We start from the raw sequence: 12,856 nt of genomic DNA, 5'->3' as shown, positions 1-12,856 counted from the left end.
GTCCATATTTGACCCAGCGTTGGGTTGCCAAAATAACCCAAATTGGGTTGTTTTAACCCAGCAATTTTTTAGAGTGTAGTTTACATCTGCTGTCCCTGGGCAGGTAAACAGATAAAATAACATACATTACATATACACCACATAAAACATCACAGTACATACATATGTAGAATATAAAATTTAAAACGAAAATATAAAACAAATAAAGTACAATTCAGTCATTAGTGGTTGCAAATCTGTTTTTAAAAATAGCCAGTGCTTGAGCTTATTTTTAAAGATTGAGTAGCTATTCAGGCTGCGAATGTTTGTAGGGAATTCCACAACCCCACTACTCTAACTGAGAAAGCTTTTTGCCCAAAGGCTGTTTTTCTGTACTGTGGTACCAAATCTCCCCTGGCAGAAGCTCTAGTCCTACCTGCATTTCCATTATGGGTCACACATCCCTGAAGAGGGGGTGGAGCAAGATTATGCATAATTTTTTACATCAAGCACACATCAGTATAAACCACAAAATTATTCATATTTAAAAATTGTAACCTTTGCAGAATAGTACAATGATGGAAGTCCTTTGGTTTTTTATCTAACACTTTCATGATTTGTTTATGCAAGGAGTGCACAGGTTTAAGTGTAGTTGCATCTGCTTGCGACCAACATGTTATACAATATGACAAATGAGGTAAAATCAGAGTGTGTACTAACAGAAGTGCAGCCGATTCCGAGAGCTGGTGCCTGATGCTTTTAAAATTATTCAAATTGAATTTAACATTATTTATAACCCTTTTTACTTGCTTTTTAAATGACAGGTGTTGATCTATTATTATTCCTAAATATTTAACATGCGTCACAAATTTAATTGCTTCACCATTTAATATGATATCTGGATTCACAGAGTTTTGTTTTCGCGCAGTGAAATACGTGCATACAGTTTTACTTATGTTAAGAGACAAACAAGACTCATTTAACCATTTTGAGACTTCCACCATTGCAGATGACAGTTTTTTTTGCGACTAGTTCTTTAGTTCCTGCATGAGTAAAAAGCACAGTATCATCTGCATACATTATAACATCTATACCTGGACATGTTTGAGGCAGATCATTATTTTAAATACTAAATAAAATCGGTCCTAAAATTGACCCCTGAGGAACCCCTGTAGGACAACTAGCAAATAAAGAGCATTTATCACCCACTCTTGTGCATTGACTTCTATTACTGAGGTATGATTTCATCCACATCAATGTGGAGAAAGAGAATGTGGATGAAAGAGAAAATGGAAGTGCTCTAACAGGAAAGTGCTCACTGCGTCCACTGTGGGACCAAAAGCTCGCTGGACAGAAAGAGGAAATGGGAAAAGAGGAAAATGAATACTCAACCGGGAGATTTTCTCACATTGCGTAGCTGGAAGAAAGAGAAATCGTAAGTGCCCTACTGGGATATTTCTCACTGCGTCCGCTGTGGGACCAGAGCCTGCTGGACAGAAAGAGGAAAATAGTAAAATGAGGACTCAACAGGGAGATTTTCTAACACCACGTCACTGGACAAAAGAGATTACGGAAGTGCTCTACCGGGAAAGTTCTCACTGCATCCACTGTGGGACCAAAAGCTTGCTGGTCAGAAAGAGGAAATGGGAAAAGGGGAAAAATGAGTACTCAACTGGGAGATTTTCTGGACAGAAAGAGGAAGCATGTAAAAAGGAAAAGGAGTATTCAACCGGGAGATTTTCTCACACTGTGTCACTGGATGAAAGAGAAAACGAAAGTGCTCTACCGGGAAAGTTCTCACTGCATCCGCTGTGGGAAAAAAAAGCTTTTTGGACAAAAAGAGAAACAGGAAAAAGGAACATGATTAGTCGACCGGGAGGTTCTCTTTCAAGAGAACTTCGAGCTGCGTCGAACACTGTGGGAACGCCCCTGCGTTGTGTGTCATTAAGCACGTATGGAATCAGCCCAATGAAAAAAATAAAAAATCTTAAAAACGGTCACGTAGTATTGGAGGGTCCTGTAAGAAAATGCTTGGTGCCGAGCAATACGTAAAGGAGCGGTTTTAATGGGTGTGTTATGGGAAAATCAATTCCAAATAGCAAGGTAATGGAGTTGGGAATTGATCGGCCTCTGGAGCCAGCATCCAGAATTTCTGAAACAGAAAACGAGACGGAGAGTCAGCGATTTGATTTTCTGACCCAGGGGTGTGTTTAGCAATTATAATGATTTAGTCGCAAGCTGAAATCCAGGAAAAAATCCATCGGACCAGGTAAATGGGAGTGGCCTATGTTAATGCAACACACTGTTGCGTTGTTGTTACAATGCACTAAAAATGTTCTGTCGAATATTTTAGGGTTGCTTGCATAGAAAGTTAAGCACACTCCAAAATAGTATTCCACGAGCCAGCGAACTCTGAATAAGTGCCATGAATCTGGATGGATAGGCATTACTTTGAAAGAGGATGTAATGTCAATTTTGGCAAGCCAAGCTCACCCGACATGCGATTTTGAGGAAAATTTTCTTTGGAAATCATGGTTTGCACTGGCGGTTGCTGCACAAGGCACAACTAGATTTTATAAGAATTCTAATATATACCTGGTGGATGTAGCAGTGCTTGTTCCCAGGCAGGGAAGAGAGGAATGAGTAACCTGCGGGCACAATATAGTTGAGTGCGCCACTAACTTTTGAACTGAGCAAGAAATGTTTTTGCAGCACAAAAACATCCTGCTTTGGAGATCTAGATCGTATGAGCCCCCAGACTGTGTGACTTGCAAGGCACTTTGGGCTGGAAAAAAATTATGGTACGTATATAAGTGCCCTCCACCACAGGACAGTGTGAGCCCAGCTATATGATGCTGGTTCGCGCCGCTTGTGGAGAAAAGCTAAACAGATGATTTCGGCAAAACGATCAAAAGCAATTGAAAACTGTGAAAATGCAAGAATGCAGATTTTTTATACTGTATACTGTATATATATATATAAGGGTAATTTAAGAGAAATTCCCATGTCTGTGATGGCGACGGCGGGCATCAGTGTTGCTGTAAAGAGAGAATGTTGTGGTTTAGGTTGCCTGAGAGAGCTGAGAAGGGTGCGATTGTCAGCGAAGCCCTGACCTTTGGATTACCCTGTGTGGCTTGGTAAGAAAATTAGTTGGAAGATAGGAAGGAAGGAGGAATGATAGAATGAAGTGTGGGCTTGAACTGCAAGCGGAAGCGGGCTTACACTTGTTTGAGCTACTGGAGCTGCAGGCTGCTGGAAGTGGGCGGGGCCTGTGAAATGGTTGGGCCTGTGCTGCTAGCAGCGATAGCCTCGCGCTAGTGTCTGCAACTGGAGCTGGAGGCCATTAAAAGGAAAAATGCGTTATGAACAGCCGGAGTATAGGACTGAGAGGCTTGCTGTATACGGCCTGCGGCAGCAGAAGCCATGGTGAAAAGCTGGGCCTCGTCGAGAGCTGGGAGGAGACCTGCAACAGCGGAATCACGTGTGTGCGTGCAAAAATGAAGCCTGTGGCTCAGGTGTAATGTCCGACATAGGAGGAATGGTTCTGGGGCCGGCGAAATGCGAAGGTGGATCCTTGGGGATGTTTGAGCTTTGACATTGCTATATGGTAGTGAAACTGCGAACCAGATGCTGCTAAACTCTCAATGGATTGAGGTGAGACTGCTGAATCTATATACACCTCTTATCATTGATTGCTGAGTGCTCTCCACTAGTGTTAATTATCTGAACATGCTCCTCCTGAACTTTGTTAATAAAAGATCATGGGCCCTATCTTGCACCCGGCACAAATTACTTTGTAAACTGACGCATGTATCATTCCTATTTTGCACCCGCTTAAAGCGGGCTTTTCCCTCCACCGACGCAAGTCGGTAAACTTTTTATTTTTGCAAATCATACATTATAACAAGGAAAAATATTAACACTTGAGGGAAATCATTATGGTGTCAATGAAGATTGACATCGAAAATGTAGTTCTAAATCTAGCTTACACATTTACTCAAATTGTTCAGGGAATTGTAGTAATGACGGATCAGACCTGTTTGCCCAATAGTGGCAAGACACATATGAATATAAGGAAGGACATCTGACAAATTAGTTTGTGCGTCAAGAACCAGGAAAAAAAAAAAAAATCCCATCCCCATACAACCTCACTTCTCTGTCTTTCACTGCCCTGACAAGAACGTAGGTCTCCTCGGCTGTGAACCGAGTGCACGCCTGGTAAATCTGCCATAATAATAACAATATTACCGGATAATATAATAAATGATATGTTATATAATAATAAAATAACATGTCATCTTACCGGAGTGAATATTTCAATATTAACATGAGCGGAGTGGAATAAAGAAAGTGTTTAGCAGGATTGATATTCAAAACGGTATAAGCACACATTGCTTTGTTTACTGTATGTGTATCTGCAGCCTGCAGTGTCCGTTTCCCTTTTAGAATGACGAAATAGACAGTTGTCTCACTTATACACAGGCGCAGAACATGCATTCTAGCTGACAGTCGGCAGTAGTTATCTCGGTGTGTTCAGCTATTACCCCGGCGCAACAAGACTTTCATCAGCGCTAGTTTATCGGTGTCGGCTTGGTGTTTTCCAGGCTTTAAATCACATGATCAAGTGACCATATCGCTTCAGAAAACGTGGAATTTAAACCGCTAGAGTTGTTTGGATAACTTTTAGGAAACCTTTATGTCCTTTTTGGATCTTGAAGTTTTGCAATGACACACAATGACTTTTAATTTATGTAGAAAACCGCTGAAACATTCTTCAAATTCTTTATTTTGTGTTTAGCAGAAGAAATACAATCATTTGATTTTGGAATGACATGACCGAATATAAATAATGGCAGAATATTTTTGATGAGCTATCCCCTTTAAACTTCTCAAAAATAAATCAGCACACAAGGTAGTGATATAACCTACATGCCAACAGGTCCATGCTAGGTTTTACCTCTGCTAGTAGAACTAACCTCTCTTTGTCAAAAGCTCTAGCACATTGCATATGGCAGATTAGCTTAAAAGAGAAACTCTCTCCAAGGCCTTGGATCTCCACTCCTGACTCGCATCCATGAAATGATGCAATTATTGTTCCTACTGGGGCCCAATCTGTCATGTAAACACACACACAGCCCCATCCAAGGACAAGGACTGTAGAGTGGCAGGAGGAGACAGGTAGATGTCAGGATGAGAGAATGATATAAAGACTTCGGTTTGCATGCCAATTTGCTGTTTGCGTGGGTATTCTAGATGTAGGATAAAATAAATACAAGCATAAAGAAACATGGGTGAGTGTGTGTGGCACTCATTAAATGAGACACTTTGTCTTTTTTGTCCATCTTCCTGTACCGCGATCCTTAGCGGGGCTTAGTAAACAATTGGTATCAACAGAATGGGACCACCCAGGTAAAAGTTTCCATGTTAAGGCATTTTTTTTTTTCAAACTGTGGCCGCAAATTTTCCCAAACACATTAAAACAAGCTAGGCAAATGTTTTATGATGGTACTTGCGTAGCGTATTGTTATATTAACCTGTGCAAACGGTCATTCATCTTGGCAAACGTGCTGTTTCTGTGCTTCAGATCTGTGAGGCTTCTTGAGCTTACCTAACTAAAAAGTCAACAGGCTACATCAAAAGCCACAGTCCAGCCTTCTGCTGTATGATCAAAGGAGATGGATAGACTTTAGATGTGCACTAAAGAACTTGCAAGGTCATCTGTAAAAGTGGATAAGGAAATTCTCCTAACCTTTACATATTCTGGCATCAGTGAAGTGATAAAAATGTCATGGAGGACCAGCAAAGAATTGCATTGTGTATATTTCCAATACTTCTGTCCAATATATTAACCGCAGAACTCTGGTCAGCAGTAGGAGTCATCACATAGAATTTAGCTGTTTATTGCACAAGAGTGACCATACACATAATAGTGTAAAGCCTACTTGAGGTAGTTTCTGAAACAAATAAATAAATACTCAATCCAAATAGGTTATATTCAACCATTTTACAGATTACAAACTCAAATAAACATCTCTGTAAAATGCACTGATACATGAAATATAAATCAAGAAATATATTCCTTTACTGAAAATCAGCAACAGCCGACTTCAGATAACCATAACTTTTGATACCGACAAACGATGAAAGAAATAAAAAACGATTTTAAGGGCTTGGAACCAGCTTTAAAGGTGCTGTATATAATTTTTTTAAAGGCCTTCTATCTTCAGATTGCAACCAATTTTTACAAGAGCGCTTGTGGTGTTACGCGTGTTCGAATACAAGAGCGGGCACTCATGGTACACTGAGACTTCCAATGCACCGGTGAAAACTGATGTAAACTCCCACTGCATGCATGTCATATCCGATGGCTTTGGCATAACAAATCTGACCTGAAGACTTCACATAGAAATAGAAATATTGGCCTTCAGAGATAATATCAAAAACCGACAAGTGGGTCATTGTAATGTGTGATTACAACCCCTTCACACACAGGCAATAAAAAAAATAAAAATAAAAACATAATTTTTTTGAAGAAAAGTTACATATATTATTATCATTATATCATTTCATTGATAATAACAGAGATGTGTGAGATGAACTGATGTCAGCTTTTTAGGAATTATTATGGGAGCGCACTTTGCGAGCTGTCATACCATACCATGCATTACTGTAAGTTAATGTGTCCGGCCGGGCTGGGCTCGGACACAATGTGCTTGTGTAGGGTCGGGCTTGCATACCAGAGATCTACCTCGGGTGTGCTAACACTTAAAGGCACAAATCATAAGTCGTTTGAACTTGTGGAGCCTCTCCCCCATTTTTGATGTATTCGTATATTCCACACAAACACAATAATTAACCATTTTTGCTAGCTAGGTCTCCAACATAACTGCTAGCCTACTTGCCGTTTAGACTAACGGTAACTCTAGGCTTGGAGCCTATACCAGACATAGACAGTAAAAGCTTGGAGTCCCTTTTATGACGATTCAAATGTTCACATTTCACGATTCACATTTGAACCATTCAAATGTTTCATGCATAATCATTACTTTCGCCGGTTCTTTGCATAGTCAGTAAAAGAAAGATTCTTTGTGGCAAGCTTTATTTCAGGTGTTACGTGATATCTCTGCTCCTCCTGTGTTGACGCTTCACACTCCTGTTCAGTTGGTGGCGGTAAATGCACCTTTTATCTGGTTAGATAACCGCCATAAAAATCGAAAAGAAGAAGAATAAATGACTTCATTTTATACTGAAATGACTTCCTTTTACACTGAAAAGTTTACGCATATCAGAGAATGTCTAATTGAAGAGAATTGGCACTGGCTGGTTAATTCCGAGTTCTGGACTGGATGCAGTAACACGTCTGTGTCCATGCGGGGGCGTTGGCGGTCGAGTGCAGAATGAATGGGAGTCAATGGGGTTTCATCCCCAGAAATCCACTTTTCTCAGGATGTAATTTTTTGTCAAGTAATTTGAAAGTTGCATTCAAAAGGGAGGGCTAAGATAATACACTCAGCTGAAAATTGCATTTTTAAGTTCACTTATCTGTTCTAAAAATCCGTTCAAAACTGTGATGACGTCACACAGCAGAATGCTAGCGTGTTCCGGTCAACAACGGCCTAACCTGTAAGAAATCAAAAGGACATAAGTACTTGTTCATTCGACTTTTGGCCTATAATCTATATTGAACTTGCGGAATCAACAATAAAATATATGTTAATTTAACGACAAGCAGGTGAAAGAGACGCATTTAGCCGTTTAGCCCCATAGACTCCCATTCATTCTGCTCTCGCCCGCGATCACCTCCAGTGGAATTCTAATGGAACTGCAACCAAGGTGATACACAACGGGCCTAATAGGAAGTGCCAAGGCTCTCTGTTAGACGGGCTCTGCGCACATCCACAAATCACTCGCATAGACACACAACTAAAGCATGCATCCACGTTTTATTTTGTATGTATGCGCGAGTGTTTTATGGATGTGTATGCGCGCATTGGGATTATGTATGTGCTAGTGTTTATGGGTGTGTCTGCATGGAAGTTTCAATGTACAGTATATGCGAGTGTGTATAGGTGTGTCTGTATGCAGCGAGTGTGTGTGTATGTGCATGGAAGTTTATATATATACAGTATGTGAGTATTTATAGGTGTATGTGTGCGTCAAGTTTAGATGTTATGCAAGTTATTCACAAGTTTATATGCATTCACATTACTAACATAATATGTATTGGTATGGATTTCATATTAGTGTGTATTTCATAATTGTATTGAAATATACATGTATATGTAAATAACATGAATATCATGTATTTTGAACATCCAATAGTATTCATGTATATGCGAGTAATTTATAGGCGTATATGCACGTGTGTTATGTATGTATTGATAAGCGAAGTTTGATTTAAATCCTACGTGGCACCTCATACATGCCTCCTCCTTCCCATAACAACATACTTTACTACAGAACTATTATTACAACTTAAATAACAGTTTTTTTTTTTATTTTTTTTTTAAAAAGTATTAAAATGTAATTTATTCCTGTGATGGCAAAGCTGAAACTGTGATAGATTTTTTTCCAGGATTCTTTCATAAATATAATTTTGAAAAAAATAAAATGTATTTGTATGTATTTATATTTTTTAGCCTTTTCGATGTTTTTACGAGTGAATGTAAAAAAGTAATCAATATAAAAAAAAAGTTTTTTGCCTCTATTTAATGCATTCCTGCTGAAAACAGTATTAATTTCTCACCTATACGATTCAAGATCAGATCAGATTAAGATCAGGGTCAACAAATCTGTGACTTGTCCCCTTTATGTATTACTGATCAATTTAGACATAGATAATAGTCATATAAATGTGTTTGTGTTATGTTCCTCGCAATAGAGCTTAATCAGCACAGTGTGTGCTTATGACTCAAGCAAGTTTTGTTTACAATGGCTCGCTTGTTTATGGGTGGGTTAATGAGGCCAGGCATAGCTGGACCATGATGTGCGTGATGATTTCTTGTGTTGCTGTAGTCTGTGTTAGTTGCCTTACTGTCTGTCAATTCCCTGAGAATCTGGAGTTTACAAGCTGCATTGTGAATCTGAAGGGATAACAGTCAAAACTGACAGCCCACACACGCTCCTGATAAACATGTACTTGTGCATGTGGAGAAATACACAAACACACACACATCCTCAATGGCAAACATCCTGATCTGACGGGGTCTTGTCCGCCCTGAACCAAATGTGCAGGATGAAATTAAATTAATAATCAAAAAGTAACCTGCATGTTTTAATATCAGATTAATATAATACGAATCAAGTGTGTCTTGTTGTCCATTGATAGTATCGTCCTATATTCTGTTTCTGTGGTGTGTTGTGGGTAGCAATGTCAATGGATTTTTTTCCTTAGCCCACTGTTAATTTCCAACAATTTAGACAATCAATGCACTCAAAAAATATTAAATTTCGTATAAAATATTGGTTTTACTTTATTTTAAAATATTAGTTTTACTTTATTTTGGGTGCTATCAATACACGAGTCTTTGGGTGCTATCAATCAAAAAGCTATCAATCTGTCAATCCTTTCCGTGTCCGGGCCGGGTGAGCTTTCCCGTGTTGAGTCAAATTAAGCCGCAGGCTCCACTCCTGGTGGTGCCATTCCGTCAATTCATTTAAGTTTCGGCTTTGCAACCATACTCCCCCCGGAACCCAAAGACTCGTGGTTTCCACGAGTCATAATGTTTCATCGCCATGTAATGGTCGGGCAGCAGAATACAATGTTTTTACTCATTTTCGCGGATCCGTGTGAATGGGGATTGTTTTATGCAGAAAACTTAAAGGAAAAACTATGGTGTTCTTTGTCACAGTCTTTACCTGAGATATAGTTTGATGTCTTGGTTTCTAATTAGTCCACAACTGTTCCCTGTTCTGTTGATTATTATTAATTGTGTATTTAAGCCCTCGGTTTCATTAAAGTTGGTATGTATTCATGCTCTTTGTATGGATTAAACTCGTTAAACGCGTTATACATTTCTCTAATTTTTAGAGTATACTACACTTAACCTAGCCTGGATGCCAGCCCGAACCCCGCCCACAACATTTTTTAGTCGGGAAGTTCGTTCTGGACTCGATCCATTGAGGAGAAATTATGATCAGTCAAAAAATGATCGGGCCAATCAAATTGCCAGGGCGGGCTTTAAACGATGATGGACAGTTGATCTGCAAGGACGTAATCATCACGTTATCAAAGAGCGCTTAAAGGGTTAGTTCACCCAAAAATGAAAATGAAGTCATTAATTACTCACCCCCATGCTGTACCAATCCCGTAAGACCTTCGTTCGTCTTCGGAACACAAATGAAGATATTTTTGATTAAATTTGAGAGCTGTATAACTACCACATTGGCTCCTAAGGGACTGCCTCTTGACGGCCCAGAAAGTCAATGAAGAAAATGTTTAAATATCCCAAGTGACTACCGTGGCTCAACTATATGTTTATCAAGCGACGTGAATACTTTTTGTGCGAAAAAACAAACAAAAATAACAAGTTTATTGGACTATTTCTTTTCTTCCTTGTAGGCCAGAAACGAGATTTCCTTAGATTTCCACGACGCATGCGCGAGAACTGCGATCTGCTTACACTACTTCAGATCGCAATTCTCACGCATGCGTCGTGGAAATCTAAGGAAATCTCGTTTCTGGCCTACAAGGAAGAAAAGAAATAGTCGAATAAACTCGTTATTTTTATTTGTTTTTTCGCACAAAAAGTATTCGCGTTGCTTGATAAACATATAGTTGAGCCACGGTAGTCACTTGGGATATTTAAACATTTTCTTCATTGACTTTCTGGGCCGTCAAGAGGCAGTCCCAATGTGGTAGTTATACAGCTCTCAAATTTAATCAAAAATATCTTCATTTGTGTTCCGAAGACGAACAAAGGTCTTACGGGGTTGGTACAGCATGGGGGTGAGTAATTAATGACTTAATTTTCATTTTTGGGTGAACTAACCCTTTAACTGGTTTCCCTAAAAGATGTCTGCAGCTGGAGAATTGAGATGTATAGATTCTGCTGTCACGTCTGTTGTAAAATAAATTTACAGCGCATTCATTTTAACAGAAAACGAACAGAAAACTGCAATCAAGGCATTTGTCGACCGGAAAGATATTTTTGCCGTGCTTCCTTCATGATTCGGCAAAGGTGTAACTTGTCAGCTGGCTCCGATGGTCGCTAAGAAGATGGGACGTAATGAAAAGCCTTTGGTCGTTGTGGTTTCTCCTTTGGTCGCACTCATGGAGGACCAGAAGCAACACTCGTTATTTTACTTCTAAAGTAATTAAGTTATATAGTTGAAAACTGCACTATGCAAAGTAGTTGACTTACTGCGTTGCTCTGATTGGTTGTAGGTCTATTCCATTTTGGAATCATCACAAGATGATTAAGATTTCTTCTTAATGATCAAAAGGACAAAATGCTGAAATGGCAACAGCTCTAAAGATAGATAAGAAATTAAAGAACATAATAAATCACAACTGCTAAGGGTGTGACCTATATAGAATTTCACGTACAATTAATCAATTGGCAGACAACAAAGGGCCTTTCTGACTTTGAGTTGTTATATATATGACCCACCCAAGAGTTCATCGTTTTGGTCCCCCACCCTTGTTGTGTCAACGTGTCACAAAAATATGCCTCACTGGTATCCTATCAACCCTTATGCAGGTGTCGTCACACCCTCTGAACCCTGTGGCTTGACCTATGACCTCAAACACCTGGAAGAAGCCCAATTCATTATAACCTTTAACCCTGCTGTTTTCATCACTGCTGGCACCTGTTGAACACGTCGAGAGCTCTTCTTTTGACATAAGAAACTTTCAACGTGAGGTCAACAGGTTGTGAGGGAAAGAATATTTGCTTGTTATTTTTTAAATGTCACAACTTTCAAGTAATATGTCATTTTCAGCATCTCCAAATGACAGATCAAAGCTTGGGCCTGCAAAAGGATTATCAACACACACAGGACAAATATTTTTTTTTTTATTTCAAGTCAGACCGAAGTTGGTAGTCCTTCCACATAGCTCCTCATGAACAGTGAACCCAAATTTGGATAGTTAAGGCAAACTTACATGTCTTTCTACATATCTGGCTTTCAAACTTAGTGGCATGCTACAAATGTGTAAACTGTATCTAAATTAATTAAAGGGATAGTTCATTCATAAATGAAACTTCATACAAGCGGAGTAAACTATCCCTTAAATATTTACAGCATTTAGGTTTTTTTGGTCCTTAAATCTGATTGATTGAGCAGAATTCCAAGAATGCTGATATAACTGTCTAAAATCACTGGAATCTCTGGGCAAATTCCAGTTGGAAGTGAGCGTCTCTATGCTCGAAGGACATAACCTTTGAAGTGGGGACATTGGTGAGGCAGGGCATTTGTGTATCATACTAAAACGATTTGGAACACACTTGAAGGACTTGCCACCCTGTGTCACATGACCAAAAATGTTAAACTTCCTACCTTCAAGTGACAGTGTCCATCGTATACACCCTTCACTAATGGACTTGTGGAACGCCACTTCATGAAAAGGAATCAGTTGTTCACTTTCATTTGAAATGACATCCCTTTACTGAAAGGCCCTTCAAAGCTACAAACCATTCGCCCTGTATCACTGTGCTTGTCGTTGTCTCTCATTGAGGCAGCTGCTTCCTTCCACCCTTTTGAAACCTAAAATGACAAATGGGACACCCAATGCCAACTACCATGCGCCATTGGCATTTAGAGATATGCAACAGTTCAGCTGAATGGTCCGCATGTTTGTTAAGTCCACAAAACTGTTGAGTGTCCTGTTTGTCATTTTAAGTTTAAGAAGGGTACTCACGAGAAACCTCTTTGT

The sequence above is a fragment of the Pimephales promelas genome, chromosome 6 (assembly GCF_988280905.1).
Source record: "Pimephales promelas chromosome 6, fPimPro1.hap1.1, whole genome shotgun sequence".
Lineage (NCBI taxonomy): Eukaryota > Metazoa > Chordata > Actinopteri > Cypriniformes > Leuciscidae > Pimephales > Pimephales promelas.
Note: the sequence above shows the minus strand (reverse complement) of the source record.